The 25,948-nt window shown below is 42.4% G+C and overlaps 1 protein-coding gene across 1 annotated transcript in view; it reads left to right on the top strand.

Annotated features, from left to right (window-relative positions):
• The window catches only part of LOC126162648 (FERM, ARHGEF and pleckstrin domain-containing protein 1), a 707,909-nt gene that overhangs the window by 407,740 nt on the left and 274,221 nt on the right, over positions 1-25,948 (top strand). The window lies entirely within an intron of this gene.

Here is a 25,948-nt window from a genome sequence, read left to right as displayed (position 1 = left end):
CCAAATTTGGCTTAGTTTGTTTGAGCCTTGTTTACAAAAGCAAAAAGATCAGAAAAAAGGAATAGTAGCGAACCCAATGCTGTTTTAGGAGCTAAATTCCAGATGGCAAGTTGATCTCATCGACTTCTAATCGCAGCCAGATGGAGATTACAAATTCGTACTGGTTTATCAGAACCACCTCACTAAATTCGTTGTTCTAAGGCACTGAAGTCCAAAACAGGTGAAGAGGTACGTGATAACATTATTGACATTTTTACGTTGTTAGGCGCTCCCTCAGTACTGCAGTCTGACAATGGTAGAGAGTTCGTTAGCAAAATAATGAGCAGCTTAACTGAACTATTGCCCAGTTAAATTTGTCCACGACACAGTCAGAGCCAAGGCAGCGTAGAGCGTGCAAATCAAGATCTAGAAAATATGCTAGTTACATGGATGCAGCAGCACACCACCACGGAGTGGAGCTGTGCATTAAGATTTATGTAGTTAATAGCGCTGTACATTTTGGAATTAAAAGATCTCCGTACGAAGCATTGTTTGGCTGCCTCCTAAACATGGTTTGTTTTCAAAAAGTTCATCTCTAGAAGCATTGATGAACGTTCACTTTGAGGATGACCTTGAAAATATAATTAATCAAGTGAGTATTAGTACTGAGACGGACTGAAACGTTGCAGGATAATGATCACAGTAAATCTCCATTGCAAAAGAATAACACACCAACAGGAACAGAGGTTGAGAACAGACTGAAAGAAAGTATTCCTGACGATAATGACTACTGTCTGACTGATTCAGACGAGTCAACTCGTGTTATAAAAAACGTGGAACTGAAGCGTACAAGTGCTTAGAAGAACAAGAGCAAGGAATGCGACAGTGTTGAGATCGCTGAGTTCCAATAGTGGAAAAGGGCTTTACTTGAGGGAGCCAGTTCCCGACTTCGGTAGAGGAAGAGGAGATGTTGGGTCGATCTTGGGTGTCCTCCTCGAGACAACGGCCGATGGCTTCTAGCGAATCGGGATGAGAGATGGTATGCTGGGCCAACTATACGCACCGTAATAAATTGTTTGTTTTTTAAATAATTGTGCAAGGGACGATACGATATGTCACTGTGGCTGCAACTGTAACATTTTGTTTTAGGTCCCAGTTCAGTACTTACCCCTCTAAGAATAGAGGAGAAAGTTCCAGCAGAGAAAACTGTTGCCCTGAGGACAGTTGCGACGTCTGAGTCAATGGGAAGCAGCCAGGGATTCTTCAGATGCAATTGTCAGCAAAAATGTCAGACTCTGAGATGCTTTTGCAAAAACAAAAATGTGTTGCGCAACTCAAAGTGCCATGATGCACGTCCTTGCTCCGATAAATGAATTTATATAATATGATTATGTTTTCAAACTACAGGTGATACCGTTATAGAGCAAAGACTTATCAAGTTATTTACACAAACTTAACTTTTGTCATAATGCAACTTTAAGTACGACTGTTTTGGTTCACATTCCTTACCTCTTGGCTGTGAAGGTACACGTTAACTAGTGATAGTGCACTATCCCTAATCAATATGTATTGTTTGGCAGAACTGGAATCAGTAATCCACTTCTACTAAATGGGGCAGTGAAGGTACACTATTACCAGTGATGGTATGCTTTCCCTGAAACTTCCACTATAGCATATCCAAATAAATTTTAAAGTTTATTTTTACGAAAAAAGCGTTTAAAAAAAAGATGCATAAAATGAACATAACATTACAGAATGATGTTAATGGCATGAAAACTCAAATACTCTGCATTCTTAAATTTTACTTTCTGCTACATTTTTATTGTTTCTTATACATCTAACAATACAAATAATATATTCAGAAAATGGAAATTACACTAACTCTTTTCAGATTTTTAGTTGGATGATTTCTTTGCACTAGCTGGAAATTCTTGCAGAGAAATTAAGTTAGATTGGCTTCTAGCAACAATGACAAATATAAGACGTCCTTGTTGGGTCACAGGTTTCGCGTTTTTTCATCCTTTCAACGACCTTTACTCTTGGTTCCGCTACATCCAAAACACGTGGTTGCACGAAGTTCAGAGGGTATGTGATAGCTGTTGTCTCGCTTTTCATCTGTGGTGTCGCCAATGAGTATGCGAGCTTCATAGGAAAATTAAAGTGGCTCGCTTGAATATTGTCTTTGTAGGAAACGTGAAGGACAAATACATTCACCCCACTTATGTCAAACATGCGGAAAAATAATGCCATTGGCCATCGTTGGAAGAGGCTTTGATGACCAGAGATATTTGTTTCAACTAAATATATTTGTAGCAGAACCTTTAGCTAAAGACTCAGTCTCTACACGTCTGTCTTCATCACCTTGATCACCTGTTTCTTTCATAAGTTCTCTTTCAATTTTGTTGTCACTATCCAATCCAACATCACTTCTTAAACTGTCCTCAGACAATTTTAAAACAGTATCCTCAAAGTCGGTGAACGAAGATCTGGCTACTGAATCCATAACGCGAAGTCCTAGGTGCGGTCTCAGCAGTGAATCTCCTTTGTAGACTGATAGTATTTCCCCAGTATTCTACTAGCGAACCAAAGATTGCCTCCTGCCTGACCTACGACCTATGTGCTCGTCCCATTTCACATCCCTACAATATTGTTACACCTACATACTTCGGTGAGTTGCATGATTTCACATGTTAGTCATTGACATGGGGTAGTCATAAGAAACAACGTTTTCTTCCGTTTCGTCAAGCGCTCAGTATTACGTTTCTGAACATTTAAAGCGAGTTGCCAGTCTTCATACTACTTTGAAAGCATATCAAAATCCTAATGGATATTTGTGCAACTTTTTTCAAACAGTACTGAATTATGGGTAACCGCAACACCTGGGAAATGTCTGGTGTTACCACATGTAGTAAAATAATCGTGGCAATGAGAATAGCACAAAGCGAACTTAACAATTCGGATTCAAGGTCAGTTACTACTATCATGGATGAAATGACCATAGATCTTTGCACTCTGTTTTCAAATTTTGGGTTAGCTCCCTATCCTTTTGAAACGAGCTACAATGATGCATAAAATACGAGAAACACGCGGAATAGTGAGTACATTTTAAGTGGACACATACAGAAGGGCGACTACTCTTAAAAGACCATGTGTGGTCAGATTGGACACTCATTCTTGTAGGACCGAATGAGTTTGCACAGTTGTAGGTGGACCGTGGACTTAATTTCGGAATGGTAGCCGTTCAAATCTCTGTTCCCCTTCCAGATATAGAGTTTACATGATTTCCCAAATGCGGGGATGATTTCTTTGAAACGGCTCTGAGGATTTCTTTCCCCCATCCATGCCCATCCGACTTGTGCTTAGTCTCTAACGACATCTTTGGAACGTTAAACTCTTAATCTTCCATCCATCCTTTTACTCTTGTAGGCAAAGATTGACACTGCCTCTCACACGTTTCGATGGGAAAGGAACATATTACTCATCAACCAAACAGCGAATGGCAAAACAAATCGTTTCGAACACGGGGGTAGTAGTAGCAAACAAGATAAATTGGAAGAGAAAAGCTGTTACGTACAATAACAGTTAAGCGCGTGAGGTAACTAAGTGCATAGTGGTTACGACGATGGATTCGCATTCACGAGTACTGGGGTTCATTTACCCAAACAACGATCCAAACTCAGAGTTTCTGTGTTTTCTTAAAGTCATATGTCGCTATGATCCCTTTAAACGGACAAGACCGATTTCTCTTCCCATTTGTGCCCAATCCTACCGAGTATTCCGTCTCTATTAACGTCGTCGTCGCCTACTCACCAGTTTTGGGATTGTAAAACCGAAGATTTGCCAGCAGGTGCTTCAGTCTGGAAAAGAGTCACATCTCCTCCAATACGTTCGTAACCCTTGTTAATGGTGGTAAAAAAGCGTTGCTGTGTAGCCGTCTCTGAGGAGCAAACCTCGCGTTTTTCACATTCTGTAGTTTGTGTTATAGCATCATAGATGTACCATATTATGTGTAAAGGCTGCCATTTCTCTTGATAAAATTATAGTAATAGCTCTACAAGTCGAAAGAATGGTATCGCGAAGGCAACAGAAAGGGGAGGAGGTCTGAAACCGCATCTTACTCTCTTCATGTGGCTCATACATTGATCAGCCAGAACATCGTGACCACGTACCTAATAGCCGGTATGCCCCCCATCTATGGCACGGATAACAGCGGCGACGCGTCGTGGCATGGAAGCAATGAGGCCTTGGTAGGTCACTTGTCTGCACATCCAAGTCACCTAATTCCCGTAATTTCCGGGGAGGGGGCGATGAGCTCTGACGCCACATTCAATCGCATCGCAGATGCGTTCGATGGGTTTCAGATCTGGCGAGTCGGGGGCCCAGCACATCAATTACAACTCGCCACTGTGCCCCTCGAACCACTCCATCACACTCCTGGCCATGTGACATGACGTATTATCTTGTCGGGAAACATGGACTTCATGAAGGAGTGTACGTGGTCTGCAACTAGTGTGCGATACCAGAACTGCTACGAATTCGTCATGCAATAGACCGCGCCGCTCGCACTGTCAACACAGCTGGCACTGCTAAGAGTATCCTGGGATTCCATATCGCTGGCAACGGGTTATACACAATACTGGTGACTACTCTGAAGGTCAGTAAAACTTTGAAACACGTGTGTATTTTGTACGAGTTGTAAATAAATAGTTGCCACAAGTTCCAACCGTCGTACATGTAACGTCTGTCTGCTTAAGGCGAAAAAGTTTTTTTTTTCTTTTTTGTTTCTTTCTGCGCTTCAGCTGCCTAAGAGCTCCATTACACGATTTCCTTCACTTCTGAGTTCTATATTCCTTCATTCTTTGACTCACACTTGCTCAAGGTTTTTCTTTGCATGGTTCTTACTTTTTCGTGGGTGAATACACCACTGAAGCTGTCTTTACTCTGAACTTCTGCAGCCTTCCCTGTTTCATTTGTGTTTGTGGTATTCTTTTCCTCTGTTTCAGGCCAGCGTTGCTAATGTTCCCTGTGAAACACTCAACCACCCCTGGTTCCTTCAGTTTATTCAGCTCCCATATCCTTTACTACTTTCTTTAGGTTTAATGTGCAGTTCATAAAAAAAAGAAATTACGGCCAGGGTCCACATCCGCCCCTGGAAATGAAATATCTTTACAGTTTAAAATCTGGTTTCCAAATCTCTCTTGCCGTATATGAAACCATCTACTGTCTCCAGGTGTCATCCACGTATACAGTCTTGATTCATAACTCTTAGCCGGCCGCGGTGGATGAGCGGTTCTAGGCAGTTCAGTCCGGAACCGCGCGACTGCTACGGTCGCAGGTTCGAATCCTGCCTCGGGCATGGATGTGTGTGGTGTCCTTAGGTTAGTTAGGTTTAGGTAGTTATAACTTCTAGGGGACTGATGACCTCTGATGTTAAGTCCCATAGTGCTCAGAGCCATTTGAACCATTTGAATCATAACTCTTAAACCAAGCGTTAACGATGATACAATTATGTAAAATTCTACCAAGCAGTTTCCTGTTCCACTCCTTTCCCAATACTTTTCCTTCTCTTCCTTTTCGTACTATCAAATTACAGTCGCTCATCCAAGTTAAGTTTTCGTTCCCGTTAACTATCTGAGTAGTCCTACTCTTCCTGCCACAGCACTGAATTAATTCGCACTTTATCTAACTTCAGCCTGCCCATTTGTCTTCTTAAATTCTCTAAACTACCTTCTCCATTCAGGAATCCAACATTCCACTCTCCGACCCGTAGAATGCCAGTTCCTTTTTTTTTTCTGATGACGACATCCTCCTGAGTAGTTCCTGTCCAGAGACCCGAATAGGAGACTGTTTTACCTCCGGAATATTTTACGCAAGAGGATGCTATCATAATTAAGCCATACGGTAGAACTGCATGCCCTCGGAAAAAAAGGTTATAGTTACACCTTGCTTTCAGCCATTCGCAGTACTAGCACAGCAAGTCCGTGTGATTAATATTACCATTCAGGCTGTTGCCCCTGCAACTACTGAAAAGGGGTGCTGCCCCTCTTCAGCAACAATGGGTTAGTTGGGCCTCTTCGCAGACACCTCTCCGTTTTGGTTGCACCTGCCTGTATCGATGAGGCACACGCATGCCACTCCATCTCGGCAGGGTTCACGGGGGTAACTGGAGTAAGACTCGCATGTTTGGTTCCAGGGTGAGTAATTGGAGTGAGGGTTGCATGTGTGACGTGTGATTATACTTATTGTTTGACGATACACGTAAGTGTCTCGAGGTGCCTCGCGCAGATTAACATATATTGTAATTGTGAGAATGATCAAGCGTGTTAACCGCCAGTTACATGTTGCGATTATACCTTCTGACCAACTAAGATTAACTATCTGTCTTGGTTGGATTATTTTTTTAATGAACGGCGTCGGTTCGTCATCAACCATACTCGGATGTGGTGTGTATCATTTACGTGCTACGCCACATAATAAATAAAAATTACTCTTGTAACCGATACAGTCAGATCTGAGGATGTTTCATGCTGAACCGAAACCGGTCATAAATGGAATCAAGGTGGATAATGTATCTGTTTTAAAAGCAGTGATTGCGGTTTTTATCTTCAACGACGTAATGTCAAATTTTGGAAAATTTCCAACGACACATTCACTTTTTCGAATAATGTCATTTGCCAAAACCTTGCTTCGATATTTTAAAAATATTGGTAAGAATGGAAGTAGGATTCTTGCTAGTGAGAAAACCGATATTCATTATGTAAGTAATTCAATAGTAAAATAAAACTAATGATATGCATGATGATGATTCCAAAAATAAGAATATAGTTAGCCGCAGGAATCTCATTTAGGGCACAATTTGCAATCATACGCTCGTGATCGTTTTATCTGTTCAACAAGAATTTATTTATTTTATTTCCAAATTTTTCAACTCTTGTATTTCATTCGCTGCAAAGCTGGTTACAAAATGGTGAGGATTGTTGTCTGCTGGGAGCTCGTCGGTGGTAGTGAAGTAAAGAAATCTACGTATCAATACAGATTTAAATATTTACTTGTTTGAATTTTTCGAGTGATTCTTCTACCACACTCTCCTAATAGGACCATCAGTTGCTCTGACATTTTTCGGTATAGCATAATTTTTAAATATGTTGTCTGTGTCGGATTCTCTCGGACCACAAGGGACCGACGAAACCGATATTCGGCGGTTAAAACAGAAAACATTTTCGTCGAAACATTACTGCGCTCACAAAACAAACGTTAATGGCAGGTTCGAACAAAAAACACAGGGGAAACAACTGACTGCGGAAGCGAACGCTCTGTACTGTTCACACGCAGTCAGCTCAACACTGTCGAGGCTCACGAGGAAGACAGGCCGGGGCGCGTACGTCACAGCACTCGCAGTCGGGGCCAAGATACGCGGGCACTGCAATAAACTTTTGACGCCACACTAGTCGGCTTGACGCCACACTTCGCGAATGCTCGGCTCCGTGCAGGGCCCACGAGGGATCACTATTTAATTGAAAAGGTACCAACTAAAGGTCTTAATTTTGTCGTGTGTCATCGAGAACTTTCATGCATTTAAACACGCAGTCGAGAATTTTTAAACTCGTCTGAAATAGTTACTCGCTCCTCGCCGGAAGCGAGTGCTGACACTCGTTAAGACCTACAGTGTCACGTGCACGCCACTGCCTGTCTTTTTCGTGGGCCTCGACTCGCACTGCAGGTCTTACGAGTGCCAGCAGTGAGTAACTATTTCAGACAAAGTTAATAATTCTTAACTGCGTGTCTAGATGTGTGCAAACTCCCGATAGCACATGACAGGTTTAAGACCTTCTGTGGATACCTTTTCATTGACATATTGATTTCCCATGGACCCTGCACCGGGCCAAGGGTTCGCAAAGTATGGCGGCAAGTCGAGTAGTGTAACGTCACAAGTTCGTTGTGGGGCCCGTATTTCTCATGGACCCCGACACTGTTCTCGTCTGTGCGAGCGCCGCAGCGGAAAGCACCTGTACTTCATCCGACAATTTCCGATCGAGCACCTACAAACCGTGCATTACCGAATGCTGTTCGCTCGCGATCGTGTGCCGTTTTCATCAGAACGCTCTTTCGGCCAGATTCTCGCTAGGGAAGGGAAAAACAGACCGATGGAAATCGATACCTGTGTTGTACTTGGGAATAACGGGCATACCGGCCGGCGTGGCCGAGCGTTCTAGGCGCTTCAGTCTGGAACCGCGGGACCGCTACGGTCGCAGGTTCGAGTCCTGCCTCGGGCATGGATGTGTGTGATGTCCTTAGGTTAGTTAGGTTTAAGTAGTTCTAAGTTCTAGGAGACTGATGACCTCAGATGTTAAGTCCCATAGTGCTTAGAGCCATTTGAACCATTTGAATAACGGGTATTTTTCGATATTTGTTTGGCCTTGGTGTGACAGGTATTTTTTATCTTTTGCTAATAACTGGGTAAAAAAAAGAAACGAAATATCAGTTAGCCACAGCAGCAGTGCTGATATTTTTCGCTTTTAATAAACTTTTTTTTAAACGAGCAATTTTTATTCGTTAAATTTCCATTGCTTTGATATATTGCGTTATTATGGAAAATGGAGAAAGCAACCAGTGTTATTGTAATAAGAATGCTGACAGAAACAAGCACCAAACACATGGAAAAGGAAATATTACAGCATTGTCAAGTCAATAATGCATCTATAATTGCGCAGGCTTCCGCGCCCAGAGTCAGTCGACATAAAAGTTTTCTGGGTATGGTAGCGCGTCATAATGTATAAAACTACTGCTGCTGGAGAAGCAGAAAAATTTTATGCCAAAAATGCATCTGTTACTATGTGGTATGGCCTGTTGGATGGTACACGTGTACATGCTGTGTGTGAGACTTCCTTCATTTGCTCTCTGTGTTAGTTTTGTGTTGTCGTCGTCGGACATTAGAGTCTGCGGTATCAGTGAGGTACAGTGCTCCGTTTGCTTAAAAAGATTAAGAACAGGAGATGGCTGAAATGATTTGAAACAATAGCAAGCAAAATTTAGAATAACCGAACGGATTTGGAGCGCGCTCGTTCATACTGAGTCCAAGTGCCCTAAGCACTGCGTTACCACCTGAGATCAACCAACAGCACACTCATACTAGGACAAAAATAGACGAAGACAAGGATAGACCACTCAAAATAATGATAGCTGCTAAAGACATCATTCATAGAGAAAACTGATGAACAATGCAATCAGAGCGCATATGGGAGCCTGTCGGGTTAGAGTAACACTAGTTGCTACTCTGACATTATGGGAACGAAGTCATAAGTATAGGATAATAATCCTTTAAACTTCAGAAACAGCCGAGTGCACAAAGTTAAAAACAGATCCTCCGTCAACACTCAAAAACGAGCAAGTAAATTTGAGTACAAACGAAATCAAACGACAGTAAGAAGCTCTGCTAAAATTATTAGATAAGCAATGTATAATATTACTCTATCATACAACAAAACATCATGTAGATATCTAACTTTGTTAATTTGTTGTGTTGAGGACGGTCACTGTAGAAAGAAAGACAAGAAAACAACAACATCTTTTGTCGTAGAAACTAAAGTAGACAAAGTAATATCGAGCTATACTTTATATTAGTTACATTGTGATGGGTATTTATTTTTAAGATATCTTTCAACTTATTATTTTAGGATGTACACGTATTTCTAACTCGACCTGGTCTTCGCCCGGTTCTTGTAATAATCACCATAGTAGATGTAACCCTAAGAGGAGGTGCTCTTACAAACATATTTACTCATTCTATTCGGATAGAAGGTGGAGCCATATGGCAATTTTAGCTGGAAGCCCCTGGCATGTTTTCAGCCGCCTGACTGGAAGGCTTTTGCCTCCTTGTGCCCAGTGCTTCTTTTCTTATCTACATCTACATCCATACTCCGACGGTGTGTGGCGGAGGGTACCTTGAGTACCTCTATCGGTTCTCCCTTCTATTCCAGTCTCGTATTGTTCGTGGAAAGAAGGATTGTCGGTATGCTTCTGTGTGGGCTCTAATCTCTCTGATTTTATCCTCATGGTCTCTTCGCGAGATATACGTAGGAGGGAACAATATACTGCTTGACTCTTCGGCTTGTGAAGTCGGCTAATCTGTCCATTGTAGCTGACAAAGGGGAAAATGGCCTTTAGGCTTCATCATATGAGGGGAGAACTTAAAAATTAACTTCTTGATGCAATAATTTACCAACAGCCGTATGATTTGTAGAAGTTTATGAGCCGGCCTGGGCGGCCGAGTGGTTCTTGGCGCTACAGTCTGGAACCGCACGACCGCTACGGTCGCAGGTTCAAATCCTGCCTCAGGCATGGATGTGTGTGATGTCCTTAGGTTAGTCAGGTTTTAGTAGTTCTAAGTTCTAGGGGACTGATGACCGCAGATGTTAAGTCCCATAGTGCTGAGAGCCATTTGAACCATTTTACTTTGTGAACTTCTATGTGCTACCAGTTTCCTCATTATATTGATGCCATCTTCAGGCCCCACTCGTCATAGTCGTAAAATCGCTATACACGGAAGGAGCCATATAACTGCATCCGTGAATCAATCGTCCTGCAACAGCTCTTGGTGGCCAGGCGACACAGACTCTGTGGGGCCTGAAGACGTCATCAGTGTAATGCCGAAACTGGTAGCACATAGAAGTTCATAGCCGGCTGGAGTGACCGAGCGGTTTTAGGCGCTTCAGTCTGGAACCGCTCGACCGTTACGGTCGCAGGTTCGAATCCTGTCTCAGGCATGGATGTGTGTGATGTCCTTAGGTTAGTCGGGTTTAAGTAGTTCTAAGTTCTTGGGGACTGATGACCTCAGATGTTAAGTCTCATAGTGCTCAAAGCCATTTGATTTTTTTTTATTTTTTATTTTTATTAGGAGTTCATAAAGTAAAATAAACTTCTACAAATCATACGGCTGTTGGTGAATTATTGCATCAAGAAGTTCATAACAGCCGTCGTCCCACGATCCATAATGGATCAACGAAGATTTAAAAATTAACTATTTATCCATAAAAAACCTCCTCCCGAACAGGCCATTTATTCATAGTTTACGATAAAGATAGAAAGTAGCAGATCTGTTGACTGTGTCTACATAACACGCCTTTATCTATTTGTAGCTCTTGAAATCGAACAAATTAACACGCGGACAGAGTTCTCTAACCTGAGTTTTCATCCTTTGGAACTGGCTCTGCGTCGTGCTCAAATAGTGACACGATCCTTGATTACAATATGATTTTTGACCGAAGTTTCAAAAAATTAAAATCATTGGTGATGTTTTTGCAGTATTCAACCACTTATCACTTTAAGGGAAAAGCAGTAAATTGTGGATGGACTGAGTTTTTCTTTTATTTTGCTTTTTTAATTTAACATTTTGATTGTGTGTGTCTTGAAACTGAGGCAGTCAAATATTTTTCAATCTTTGTTCGATTTCTAAGTTTATTACAGGAAATAATAGGAATGAAAAAAGAAAAATCAGGTATTTCAGTACCGGTTATTTTGAGCGATTGTAGCTCTCAGGTTAAACTGGAGTTGAAAAATAACGATATGACAGAAAACCGGTTGTTTCAGTGATGACCGCCACGCCTATTTCTCACCCGCGCTACTGCTCCCTCGGATATAAGTCAGTGTTGATAGAAATCAGACGAACTGTTATTTCCGTAAATCGCGTCTGCCGCCATTCTGAAAAGCCGTCAGGAAGGAGACTCGTGCCGCTGCTCCCTATACCCGAACAATAATCAGGAGGAGGATATCCGAGGTCCACTCACCGATGTGCGCAGCCAATAACAGCAGCAGCGTCGGGCGACCTAAGCCTGGATTTGAGGCGGGACCGGGCTCGTCGGATTTGTGCCACGATCTTCCCGAGAGAACCGGGCGTCCGGAGACGCTACCGCCGATGCGCTGAAAGCCAATACGGGGTGGGGTGCGGTGCGGTGGTATTGGCATCTGGAGAGAGCGCACCGGCCTCGTCTGTTATTCGAGAGGCAGCGAGTGACCCGTCCGTCAGATAGCCTGCCGAATACCTCCTCATTTTCCGCTGCCAGCCAATTTCAAATCCTGTACTTCCGTGACCTGTTAACGTATCCAGAAAAGTAGGGTGGCGTCAGTTGTGAAGGTGAGTAATAGTGGAGCTAGGTGACGTCAACTTTTTCGTTTATACAGCAACACGAATTCACGGAAAAGCAAAATAGTGTTTTCTTTGGTTGAACCACACGACCCACGGAAATTAGCCGGTGACTGAAAAATAGGCACTCATAAACTTTTAATTAGCACCTCGACAAAGTAAAGTTACATAATTAATTCTTTGTTAATTTGCAGGTGTGTCGATCAAATTGTGGCACATATTGAAATTTCCGCCCCACAGCACCATAGTACATAATTAGAGGAGCCAAAAAACGGGTAAAACCATCACTGCGGAATCCATTTTTTTTCTCCAGTAGCGGCGTGCTATGGTGCAGCGACTTCATTGTGTACCAGGAGAGGATATAAAAGGTGATTAATTAAAAGAACAGATTTCAGTTGTTTAATACCGACAAACTATGAAAGATAGAAACACACTGCGCATGTCACTGGATAGAGAAAGATTCAAATTTCTATGTTCGCATGGATCCTATACCACACATTCGACGCGACCACCATGCGTTGCTCGAGAAACACCGAAACGGTAGTGCATTTAATTCCACATACGAATCAACAGGTCGTTGTTTATTGAATCGACAGTTTCAACAATTCATTTTCTCAGCTCTTGAAGAGCAACGGCCGTAGGTGGGGCAAAGCCTCAGTCTTTTACATAACCCTAGAAACAAATCGCAAGGTGTGAGGTCTGGTTATCTGGGAGGCCAAAAGCGGTGAACAAGATCTTGTTTTCCACCTCTTCGAATCCAACGTCGTGGGACGGCGCTATTACGATAACGCCGCACCTCGAGGTGAAAGTGAGGCGAAGCGCCGTTATGCTAAAAATGAAATAATTGGAATCTCCGTGAAGTTCAAGAAACAACCAATTTTGCAGCATGTTCGAGTATGACATTCCTGTTACAGTATTCCCCGCAAAAAAAAAAAAAAAAAAAAAAAAAAAAAAAAAAAAAAAAAAAAAAACGGTCCAAACACTTCGTACACAGATACACAGAAACGGTACAAAACGCATTCAGTTTCGGTGTCTCTCCTTCATGTTCGTCGATAACGCCAGGATCTTGTGACCCCTAAGTTCTTACATTATGGCGATTTACTTTACCCAGTAGAAGAAACGTCGATTCGTCCGAAGAGATGAGTCGTTCGGAAAAAGTGTCCGTGTCATATCATGGGGAATTGAAATGCAAAATTCGTGGATTCTGTTATGATCACCGGGACGCAATTGCTGCAGTAAATACAACTTGTAAAGCTTCATATGCAGGCGTCGTTTCAGATCACGCCATACCGTTGTTTAAGGAAGTTGAAGTTCCTAGCCTGCCCGTCTCATGCAGTCTGCTTGTGCAGAGGCGGCTTCTTGCTGAATCTCCGTTACGGACGAACAGTGGATTGATGGATTGACTTCTCACGAATTCCAACACACAATATGTTTTCTCTTATGGTGTAGTCGCCATGTTACTACAAGAAAACAGCAGCACCACTGTGACAAAACTTTGAACCTTCCTGTATCCAGTGACACACCCAGTATGTATGGTGAATTCTTTTCCCAAAATGTGGAAACTGATATTCATTAATTGAGAAGGACAAAGGCTGAAGAAATGTTAGTAGCTGAAGTTTTTACAACAGTAGCGTATTAGCTACTAAGTTGATATAAATGGTGTCATACATAACTGGATGTAATTTGATCCCATAAGAATCGAAATATCAAAACAAGTAGTTTTAAATATTTTACTGTAAGCACACGACATCTTAATAATTCAAGAATCAGCAGACAGATTACAGTTTGCATATTATTTCAGTAACTTAATACGGAATATGATGTAAAACTTCTAAATCTAAAACAAAGCTAATGGCGTGTTGTGCCAATGATGCAGCCCCCAAAGCAAAGTTGTCCTAGAAGACTTCCTCGTAGAGCGTATTTGGGTTGTCGAATTGGACGTGTTTGTAATACAGATCTTCAAACAAAACTGTCCAGATGCGAACATAATACGTGGTATAGTACCGGCAAGAGATGAGAATATAGTTTTGTAAAGTAAGGCATAAAAACGGAATATTAAGTCGTATACAGCGCACCGAAATGAAATTTCTAAGAACAAGAGACCACCCTTAGAACAGAACGAATAAAAATTGAAATAATACGGCAAGAAGTAGAGGCGAAGATAGTCCAGGAGAAAATAAACGAAAACGGCATCTAATATGGGCATATGCAAATGATGGACAATAAAAGGCTTCTCAAATATTGGAGGATGAATACGGAAGACCTAAGAAAATATCGAAGAAATTTGTGAAGAGAGAACAGGCTTGAAAGCTTAATCTCTGGAGGAGAAGAAGAAGAAGAAGAATATATCTTTGGAAATTTGCGATTGATCTACACCCATGCCTACTTCACAAACCACTAGACGAGGGGTACGAAGAGTACAAGGAGTAGCACTATCGTTTCCCTCTTTCCTGCCGCGCGTGTTAGCCGCGTGGTCTTAGGCGTCTTGCCACGGTTCGCGCGGCTCCCCCCGTCGAAGGTTCGAATCCTCCCTCGGGCATGGGTGTGTGTGTCGTGCTTAGCGTTAAGTTAGCTTAACTTAGGTTAAGTAGTGTGCAAGCCAAGGGACCGATGACCTAAGCAGTTTGGTCCCATAGGAATTTACCACAAATTACCAATTTACCCTCTTCCCTGTTCCCTTTTGCGAATGGTGCACAGGATTGTCGTTAAGCCTTCGTGTGAGTTTGGAAACGTCTGATTTTTCTGTCATGGTGGTTTCCCGAAGGTATGCAGGAACAATTAATATGTTGCTTGACTCTTATCGTAACGTGCGCAGTTTGAATTTTCACAGTAGACCTCTCCTTGATGCACTAGGCATCTCTTGTAAGAGTCTACTACTGAAATTGTATGAGCGATATCGTTGCTCTTTCTGTTTATATTTGTGATTTTTAGATATTGATTTCATTGTACTTTGTCGTGTAAAGTATTGTGTAGTATAGAGTATTCGATCACATGAACAATTTAACTCCCGCCGCAGTTTTATTTTAGTTTCTCTCAAAATAACCGAAGTAAGTAAACCTAATTTGTCTTCCTCTGGTGGTTGTGGAATAGAGCGAACGCAAATAAAGGTGCGCTCGCGTCTTTGTACCATATACACAAATAAAATTGAAGAGTATTACAAACCATTAGTGTGGACTACATTTCATTAAATCATTTTACACGTTATCAAGGAAATGATAAAGAAGAGAATATTATGCGGGCAAAGTAGTCACAAGATTTCTTCCGCTTGTCTCAGCAGCAGTAGCAGAACAAGATGTAAGAGAGCTACAACCTACGGTCGATAAATTGGATTTTTGTTTTTTAGGATTCTTTCGGTGAGTCTTAGTCTGACGTCTACCTTTCGTTTAATAAAGTTTGCATGGTCGTTCCACTTTAAATCACTTCGGACGCACACTCCTAGATATTTAACGGTTTTGACTGTTTTCAGTAATTGTACGTGTTACATATGCTTATGTTGAGAATGGACGACCATTTCCTGAACCTAGTGACGATTTTGTGTTTATACTTATACGTATGCAGTTGCAGCATTACCAGCGAGCAGCCCCAGGAAGCATCCGACGTTATCCATCAGGTCGTTTCTGTATATGTACCTGACAAGCATACGTTTCGCGCTTAACCAACTACCACAATATGTGGTAGTGCTCTCAAAGGTATTTTTTCGTACTGTTGCCATCATATTATTATTCGTAGTTTTTGCAGTGTGTGATGAAACATTTCGACAGAACTTAAAGGCAATACTAGAAGCGCAGGAAAATAATATTACTGGTTGCTGCTCACAAATGGGATGAAGTAAAGCATCGCATTCAAAATGGTGACTTTGGCTTTTGGCGAATCTACTGTTATTAAAACAACAGCTTACTAATGGTATAAACTTTTCAAAGAGGATCGAGAAGACGTTGAAGACGACGGCCGCCCTGGATGTCGTAGCACATTACTTGCTGACGGCAGTGTGAGAGAAGTAAAGAAAATGATTCTGGAAAATCGCCGAATCGCCATCAGAGAGACTGGTGGTAATGTCGACATATCCTTTGGGTCATGCCAAGCAATTTTTTCAGATGTCTTGGGCATGAAACCTGCAGGAACGAATTTGGTTCCGAAATTACCGAATTTCGACCAAAAACGGCGTTGATTAGACACCGCCCAGGAATTTCTGGATCAAGTCAACAACGATCGAGAACTTCTGGAGCAGGTTGTAACAGGTGACGAAACATGGGTGTACAGGTATAACATCGAAAACAAGGCCCAATCGTCTCAATGGAATCTGCCTGAAGAGCCAAAACCTAAAAAAAAGAAAATCGACCAGTTCGACCACATGTGAAGACTTCTCGTTGTTTTCTTGGATTACCCTGGGATAGTACGTCATCAGATCCTGCCTTATGGTCATACGGTCTACAAAGAATACTACCAGGAAGCTATGCGCTGTTTGCGAGCAGCAGTCAGAATTGTAGCAAAACATCACCGTATTCGCCGGACATAGCCCACTGCGACTTCATTCTGTTCCCAAGGCTGAAGAGAATAATGAAAGGAGATCGTTTTGCCCCAACTGATGAGATAAAAACTGAATCGCTCAAGGAACTGAACACCAAAGCGGATAGTCAGTTCCAAAAGTGCTTCAAATATTGAAAAAAGCGCTGATGTAAATGTATAATGTCGAGAGGGATTACTTTGAAGGGGGAAAAGTGGATGCTGATGAATTAATAAAGATTCTTTAATTGTTGTTGTTGTTGTTGTGGTCTTCAGTCCTGAGACTGGTTTGATGCAGCTCTCCATGCTACTCTATCCTGTGCAAGCTGCTTCATCCCAGTACCTACTGCAACCTACATCCTTCTGAATCTGCTTAGTGTGTTCATCTCTTGGTCTCCCCCTACGATTTTTACCCTCCACACTGCCCTCCAATACTAAATTGGTGATCCCTTGATGCCTCAGAACATGTCCTACCAACCGATCCCTTCTTCTGGTCAAGTTGTGCCACAAACTTCTCTTCTCCCCAATCCTATTCAATACTTCCTCATTAGTTACGTTATCTACCCATCTAATCTTCAGCAGTCTTCTGTAACTCCACATTTCGAAAGTTTCTATTCTCTTCTTGTCCAAACTATTTACCGTCCATGTTTCGCTTCCATACATGGCTGCACTCCATACAAATACTTTCAGAAATGACTTCCTGTCACTTAAATCTAAACTCGATGTTAACAAATTTCTCTTCTTCAGAAACGCTTTCCTTGCCATTGCCAGTCTACATTTTATATCCTCTCTACTTCGACCATCATCAGTTATTTTGCTACCCAAATAGCAAAACTCCTTTACTACTTTAAGTGTCTCATTTCCTAATCTAATACTCTCAACATCACCCGACTTAATTCGACTACATTCCATTATCCTCGTTTTGCTTTTGTTGATGTTCATCTTATATCCTCCCTTCAAGACACCATCCATTACGTTCAACTGCTCTTCCAAGTCCTTTGCTGTCTCTGACAGAATTACAATGTCATCGGCGAACCTGAAAGTTTTTATTTCTTCTCCCTGGATTTTAATACCTACTCCGAATTTTTCTTTTGTTTCCTTAACTGCTTGCTCAATATACAGATTGAATAACATCGGGGATACGCTACAACCCTGTCTCACTCCCTTCCCAACCACTGCTTCCCTTTCATATCCCTCGACTCTTATAACTGCCGTCTGGTTTCTGTACAAATTGTAAATAGCCTTTCGCTCCCTGTATTTTACCCCTGCCACCTTTAGAATTTGAAAGAGAGTATTCCAGTCAACATTGTCAAAAGCTTACTCTAAGTCTACAAATGCTAGAAACTTAGGTTTGCCTTTCCTTAATCTTTCTTCTAAGATAAGTCGTAAGGTCAGTATTGCCTCACGTGTTCCAGTATTTCTACGGAATCCAAACTGATCTTCCCCGAGGTCGGCTTCTACTAGTTTTTCCATTCGTCTGTAAAGAATTCGTGTTGGTATTTTGCAGCTGTGGCTTATTAAACTGATTGTTCGGTAATTTTCACATCTGTCAACACCTGCTTTCTTTGGGATTGGAATTATTATATTCTTCTTGAAGTCTGAGGGTATTTCGCCTGTTTCATACATCTTGCTCACCAGATGGTAGAGTTTTGTCAGGACTGGCTTTCCCAAGGCCGTCAGTAGTTCCAATGGAATGTTGTCTACTCCGGGGGCCTTGTTTCGACTCAGGTCTTTCAGTGCTCTGTCAAACACTTCACGCAATATCGTATCTCCTATTTCATCTTCATCTACATCCTCTTCCATTTCCATAATATGGTCCTCAAGTACATCGCCCTTGTATAGACCCTCTATATACTCCTTCCACCTTTCTGCTTTCCCTTCTTTGCTTAGAACTGGGTTTCCATCTGAGCTCTTGATGTTCATACAAGTGGTTCTCTTATCTCCAAAGGTCTCTTTAATTTTCCTGTAGGCAGTTTCTATCTTACCCCTAGTGAGATAAGCCTCTACATCCTTGCATTTGTCCTTTAGCCATCCCTGCTTAGCCATTTTGCACTTCCTGTCGATCTCATTTTTGAGACGTTTGTATTCCTTTTTGCCTGCTTCATTTACTGCATTTTTATATTTTCTCTTTTCATCAGTTAAATGCAATATTTCTTCTGTTACCCAAGGATTTCTACTAGCCCTCGTCTTTTTACCTACTTGATCCTCTGCTGCCCTCACTACTTCATCCCTCAGAGCCACCCATTCTTCTACTACTGTATTTCTTTCCCCCATTCCTGTCAATTGTTCCCTTATGCTCTTCCTGAAACTCTGTACAACCTCTGGTTCTTTCAGTTCATCCAGGTCCCATCTCCTTAAATTCCCACGTTTTTTGCAGTTTCTTCAGTTTTAATCTACAGGTCATAACCAATAGATTGTGGTCAGAGTCCACATCTGCCCCTGGAAATGTCTTACAATTTAAAACCTGGTTCCTAAATCTCTGTCTTACCATTATATAATCTATCTGATACCTTTTAGTATCTCCAGGGTTCTTCCATGTATACAACCTTCTATCATGATTCTTAAACCAAGTGCTAGCTATGATTAAGTTGTGCTCTGTGCAAAATTCTACCAGGCGGCTTCCTCTTTCATTTCTTAGCCCCAATCCATATTCACCTACTACGTTTCCTTCTTTCCCTTTTCCTACACTCGAATTCCAGTCACCCATGACTACTAAATTTTCGTCTCCCTTCACTATCTGAATAATTTCTTTTATTTCATCATACATTTCTTCAATTTCTTCGTCATCTGCAGAGCTAGTTGGCATATAAACATGCACTACTGTAGTAGGTGTGGGCTTCGTATCTATCTTGGCCACAATAATGCGTTCACTATGCTGTTTGTAGTAGCTTACCCGCATTCCTATTTTCCTATTCATTATTAAACCTACTCCTGCATTACCCCTATTTGACTTTGTGTTTATAACCCTGTAGTCACGTGACCAGAAGTCTTGTTCCTCCTGCCATCGAACTTCACTAATTCCCACTATATCTAACTTTAACCTATCCATTTCCCTTTTTAAATTTTCTAACCTGCCTGCCCGATTAAGGGATCTGACATTCCACGCTCCGATCCGTAGAACGCCAGTTTTCTTTCTCCTGATAACGACGTCCTCTTGAGTAGTCCCCGCCCGGAGATCCGAATGGGGGACTATTTTACCTCCGGAATATTTTACCCAAGAGGACGCCATCATCATTTAATCATACAGTAAAGCTGCATGCCCTCGGGAAAAATTACGGCCGTAGTTTCCCCTTGCTTTCAGCCGTTCGCAGTACCAGCACAGCAAGGCCGTTTTGGTTATTGTTACAAGGCCAGATCAGTCAATCATCCAGACTGTTGCCCTTGCAACTACTGAAAAGGCTGCTGCCCCTCTTCAGGAACCACACGTTTGTCTGACCTCTCAACAGATACCCCTCCGTTGTGGTTGTACCTACGGTACGGCTATCTGTATCGCTGAGGCACGCAAGCCTCGCCACCAACGGCAAGGTCCATGGTTCATGGGGGGAAGCATTCTTTAATAAAAACAAGAATTCCCTTTACTTTTTGATCATATCTCATACAGTAGTTATGTGCATCTGTTCGACGGTTCTTCTTAAAGGTACGAATGAAATGCACGCTAGATTACTTCTAGAAGATTAGACATTTCCGTTGCGTCCTCTAAGTAAAATCGCTTAGGTATCCCTTCAGGTTCAGTCGTATTTTCTCTGCTGAGCAATTTCATTTGATGTGCTATCCCGCAATCACTTATCTTGATATTCATTTTGGAGTTCATTTGGCGGTTGAAAAGAGGAACCTGAGTACAATATTTCTCACTGAAACGATTTCGGAAAAAGGAAGTGACATTCCGACTTTCTTTCTGTCGTCCTCCGTTTCTGTGCCAGCACGATCACGGAGGGTTGATGGCATTGACCCATTGATCGGTCCTAGCTGTAACAGACGAAGCGTCTCGTCATAGAGTCCTCACAAATTATCGTAGGCTGTAGATGCGCAGTCGGCAGTGCACGCGTTGGGAGAGTGGTGGTGGTGGTGGTTGCGGGCAGGCGCGGTAGTGGGAATGCTGAGCGCTGGAGGGGAAGTGCGGCTCTATCCTGAAGCTCACGTTTTTTGTAAACATTAAGTGGAGCCTCTCCACACCCACACTTGCATGGTGACCATTCAAAAAGATCTGTCTCCTCTGCGCTGATTAGTATCTAAAAAGAATTCCACTGAAAATGCAGCGATTTATTTTCGCTTAGCTTGTTAACCATTTGTAACTTTCAGAGACGTGTCATGAGTGGCGAATTGTAAGTAAAGCCTACCCATTCCCCTTGATACTATGTTAAAATTAGCTTCTTTTGTCAAAACACAGCTGAGTTCACAAAATGTCACCTCACCTTCATGTTGAACAGACACAATTGAGAGAGAATTCTGAGACTATTAAGTATATTAAGTGAGGAACTGAGGGAAAGTAAGGTCAGCAGCTTTTGAAAAAGCACATCCTCAATACAAAATAAATGCATAATGATACTTCCTGGCAGATTAAAACTGTGTGTGTCTCCCACCTTCCAAACTTTACAGAAGCTCTCCTGCTAACCTTGCAGAACTAGCACTCCTGAAAGAAAGGATATTGCGGAGACATGGCTGAGCCACAGCCTGGAGGATGTTTCATATCAGCGCACACTCCGCTGCAGAGTGAAAATCTCATTCTGGAAACATCCCCCCAGGCTGTGGCTAAGCCATGTCTCCACAATATCCTTTCTTTCAGGAGTGCTAGTTCTGCAAGGTTCGCAGGAAAGCTTCTGTAAAGTTTGGAAGGTAGGAGACGAAGCTGTGAGGACGGAGCGTGAGTCGTGCTTGGGTAGCTCAGTTGGTAGAGCAGTTGCTTGCGAAAGGCAAAGGTCCCGAGTTCGAGTCTCCATCTGGCACAGAGTTTTAATCTACCAGGAAGTTTTGAATCAGCGCACACTCTGCTGCAGGGTGAAAATCTCATTCTGAAAACGCATAATGTCTTCAATTATGTTTTTCCCAAATTTATAGCATATCTCATTTCACTAACTATCGATGGCCCTTGAGAATTACGTAATTTCATCGAAAAAGTATGTAGTTAGTGGAATAACACGTCAGATAATGAAGTTCTGCATGATAAACATATGCCAAAATACTCTCCTCTTTGCGTGCTATCATTTGCCAAAATCTCTTGTAGATATCTGAAATCGTTTATGAAATATGAGGAGTGTTGCGTATATTTCATCTGGTTTTGTCGCTGGCGCAGTGCGAACGCAAATGAGTGCTATATCAGACCAATTTTCTCGAGATTGGTGACAGATTGAGACCTCCTCGCAAGTCTTAAGAAGAATTCAGTATGTTAGCTAAATTTAATATGCAGCAATACTTTTTCGAATTTCTTGCAGTGTCCTTTACTTTTAAGTAAAGATCACAATAACTATGCCCATTAAGGAAATGATGGTCAACTCTACATCTACATCTACATCTACATTTATACTCCGCAAGCCACCCAACGGTGTGTGGCGGAGGGCACTTTACGTGCCACTGTCATTATCTCCCTTTCCTGTTCCAGTCGCGTATGGTTCGCGGGAAGAACGACTGTCTGAAAGCCTCTGTGCGCGCTCTAATCTCTCTAATTTTTTTTTTTTTTTTTAATATCATGAACGTGGCATATAAAGCTTTAAGTGACCCAGAAATGATCCTTTTTTACTGAATAGTTTCCGTAAAATCGTTTGAGGAAGACTGCAGGACGTGAGCCTCGATTCTGTCGTCGCCGACCGGCTGAAGGGTGGCAAACACTGGCGGCCTCCCCTTTTGAACAAACGAATGAACTCGCCCAGCGCTTTGGACGAAAATTGGTCACTGCGCATCGGCCACCTTATCCTGCGCAGACTCTACCACAAATACAATGAGCAGCACCTCAAATATGTTCTTGTGGTGGAAAGCCGCGTCCATGTCGTATGGACGTCAAAGCGCGCCGCTCTGTAAAACAATGAACAAGTTCCGCGCAGTGATGGTACATGAAAGAAAACGAGGCAACGAGAAAGACAGGCCGCGGCGCACGTGACACTGCAGGCCGCTCGAGTGTTAGCAGCGGTCTCCAGCGAGGAACTATTTCAGACGAAGTTAACAATTGTTAACTGCGTGTTTAAATGCATGCGAGCTGTCGATAGCACATGACGAAGTTAAGGCCTTCAGTGGGTAACTTATCATTGACATATTGATTTCCCATGGGCCCTGCACGGCACAGAGCGTTCGCGAAGTATAGCGGACAAGGCGACTAGTGTGCCTTCACAAGTTCTTTGTGCGTGTGTGTGGGGGGGATGTGGGGCGTATTTCTCGTGGGACCTGAAAAGTAATGGTTCAACCGCGCGCGGCTCTGGGCAGCGTTTCTCGTTTCCCATTTTTATTGACGCGCGCCACCTACGAACACTGTTCCATTCTGCGTGGTTCTGCCCTGGTCTGCGCTGCGCGTTTGTGCGCGGCGAGTCCGATGTGGTCGCAACTTAATGAGACAAGCGAACGACCGGTACACTATTTTGCTTCAGCCCAGCGAATCACGATCCCACAATTGTTTGTCATTCACCCTAAACTATACCAAACGCTATATACAAACCCGATACTGTTTCTGGTGGCTTGCTGGTACTTGCCAAGACCTCCGAAGAATGCTCAGTGTAATTCCGAACTATTATGAACCATTCACTTCATAAAATGATATTTGGCAAGGGTTTCAGTTACCGTAACACAAGCTGACGTGGATCTAGAAAACACAGAACCCCGCGGATCATGTCTGTGTAATCGCGATAGGGCCCTTACCTGTCTTACAACTCCCATGGTTATTAAAAATATAATCATGTCTATGTGATCATAAAAGGGTCAGTTATCTGTCTTATCCCTGTGATACAAGCTATAGCTGTCAGACTCTAAAATGCTACAATTCTTGGTCGTATTGGCTATTACAGTCAGGATATTAAAACATGGAACTTGTGATCAGGGCGGAGGCTTATTGGCCTAATACAGGTCTCTTGTTATCTCTGAGATCACAACTAAATATATCTGTGAAACACACTCAGTAGATATGTCGAATGCCGTGCTTGTGCAGATTGTATATAATGGTAGACTATATTAAGCAGATAAAGGTAAAATATATGAAGAGATAAAAATGATGTTAACTGCCACGAGCAGCACAGTAAGAAATATGAACGTAATGCAACAAAATCTATGTCTGCTGTATAACGAGGTTGTCGACTCCGACATGGATGTAAGATTGAGCCAATATATATTGTCAAATTTAGCCAGTTTTGCTTGCAGAAAAACGAAGAAAAGATTAATCTGAAATTATTTGGCTATAATATTGCCGAATCTCCGTGCATACATCGCATCTCTGTGCATAAAGTACGTTGTCCGAGCGTTTCGTCATGTGAGCGTGTATCAATATTTATTTTAGGTCAATCAATAATTTACATTTTTCTCTGTTCTGAGGAACGGTGATGCTTTCAGTGATGCTTGCGCTCTGTTATAATATGGACACTCAAAGCTGAGGGTTGTGATTCAGTAACATGAGCATATTCTGTAAATCTTGTTTTGACGTTCTCCTGGTTTGCACAACATAAAAGTTATCATATTCTGTACATGTTGTTTTATATACTCTGAACAAGTTATATGCCTGACTCTTATCGATGTTGTGTATAATGCGTCATCTTATTGTGTTCTCTGTTCTGAAGCCAATTTGCAGCCTAGTCTTCCGAGACAAACAACGTATCTTATCGGAAATGTAAACCCTGCATGGTAAAACTATAAACTCATTTTTTTGTTCGCTCCTTTCTAATGTGACCTGATCTCTGTTCCTGGTCTGTTCCCTCAGTTTCTTGGCGCCTAACCTCATTACTAATATTGGGTCAAAGCCATTGTTGGATACTAGCATTTTCAATGTGTGTAATTCAGTATTAATATTCGCTTCACTTAAAAGATATTTGATTATCCTGTCAGTCGATGACAGGAAATTCGCTTCTTTATGGGACCGTGGAGGGCAAGAACTGTTGTGAAATATGTAATCAGATGTAGCGGATGTCTGGGATACATTGGACCTGTAGGCACCCTTCCGTTTTATGATCCTAGGCAATACTAGTCCTGTTGCCCTCATGCTCCGTGCTGAAGCTGATATCCTTGTGTGATGTAATGAACCGTTGGTAACATCTGTTAGCTTCATCAAGAATGTCATCAAACAGGATTAATGCGTCATCTATTAAACGACTAAGAATATGACTGTTTTAGACATGCCATCGCAAAGTCAAAAAAAATTGTTTCCAGCATGACCTAAAAATATATTTGCGGGTGTTCCTGGCAGAAAATTCCACATACACTATGTGATCAAAAGTATCCGGACACGTGTCTGAAAAATGACTTGAAAGTTCGTGCCGCCCTCCATCGGTAATACTGGAATTCAATATGGTGTTGGCCAACCCTTAGCCTTGGTGACTGCTTCCATTCACGCAGGCATACGTTCAATCAGGTGCTGGAAGGTTTCTTGGGGAATGGCAGCCCATTCTTTACGGAGTGCTGCACTGAGGAGAGATATCGTTGTCGGTCGGTGAGGTCTGGCACGAAGTCGGCGTTCAAAAACATCCCAAAGGTGGTGTTCTATAGGATTCAGGTCAGGACTCTCTCCAGGCCAGTCCATTAAAGGGATGTTATCGTTGTGTAACCACTCCGCCACAGACCGTGCATTATAAACAGGTGCTCTATCGTGGTGAGAGATGCAATCGCCATCCCCGAAATGCTCTTCAACAGTGGGAAGCAAGACGGTGTTTAAAACATCAATGTAGGCCTGTGCTGTGATAGTGCCACGCAACACAACAAGGGGTGTAAGCTCCCTCCATGAAACACACCATAACGCCACCGCCTCCGAATTTTACTGTTGGCACTACACACACTGGCAGATGACGTTCTCCGAGCATTCGCCATACCCACACCCCGCCATCGGATCACCACATTGTGTACCGTGATTCGTCACTCCACACAACGTTTTTCCACTGCTCTGCTTTAGTTTGCTCGGATATGTTTGTGCAATTCTCTTTTTAACAGGAATGTAAAAGTGTTTTAAGCTTACGTCCAATTTTTAAAATTCTTAATGAAAATTTAGCGAGGCGTCGTTTGGTATTTACCGGCGTGATATGTGGCTTATGAGCAGCTGCTCGACCATGAAATCCAAGTTGTGTGACGGTCTGGATAGATGTCTGCGTATTACACATTACGACCCCCCTCAACTGTCTGCGGTCTCCTGTCACTCAACAAAAGCGTAAA

This window comes from Schistocerca cancellata, chromosome 2 (assembly GCF_023864275.1).
Source record: "Schistocerca cancellata isolate TAMUIC-IGC-003103 chromosome 2, iqSchCanc2.1, whole genome shotgun sequence".
In the NCBI taxonomy this organism is placed as follows: domain Eukaryota; kingdom Metazoa; phylum Arthropoda; class Insecta; order Orthoptera; family Acrididae; genus Schistocerca; species Schistocerca cancellata.
The sequence above is the reverse complement of the archived record's forward strand: the minus strand, read 5'-3'. Positions and strand labels throughout refer to the sequence as shown.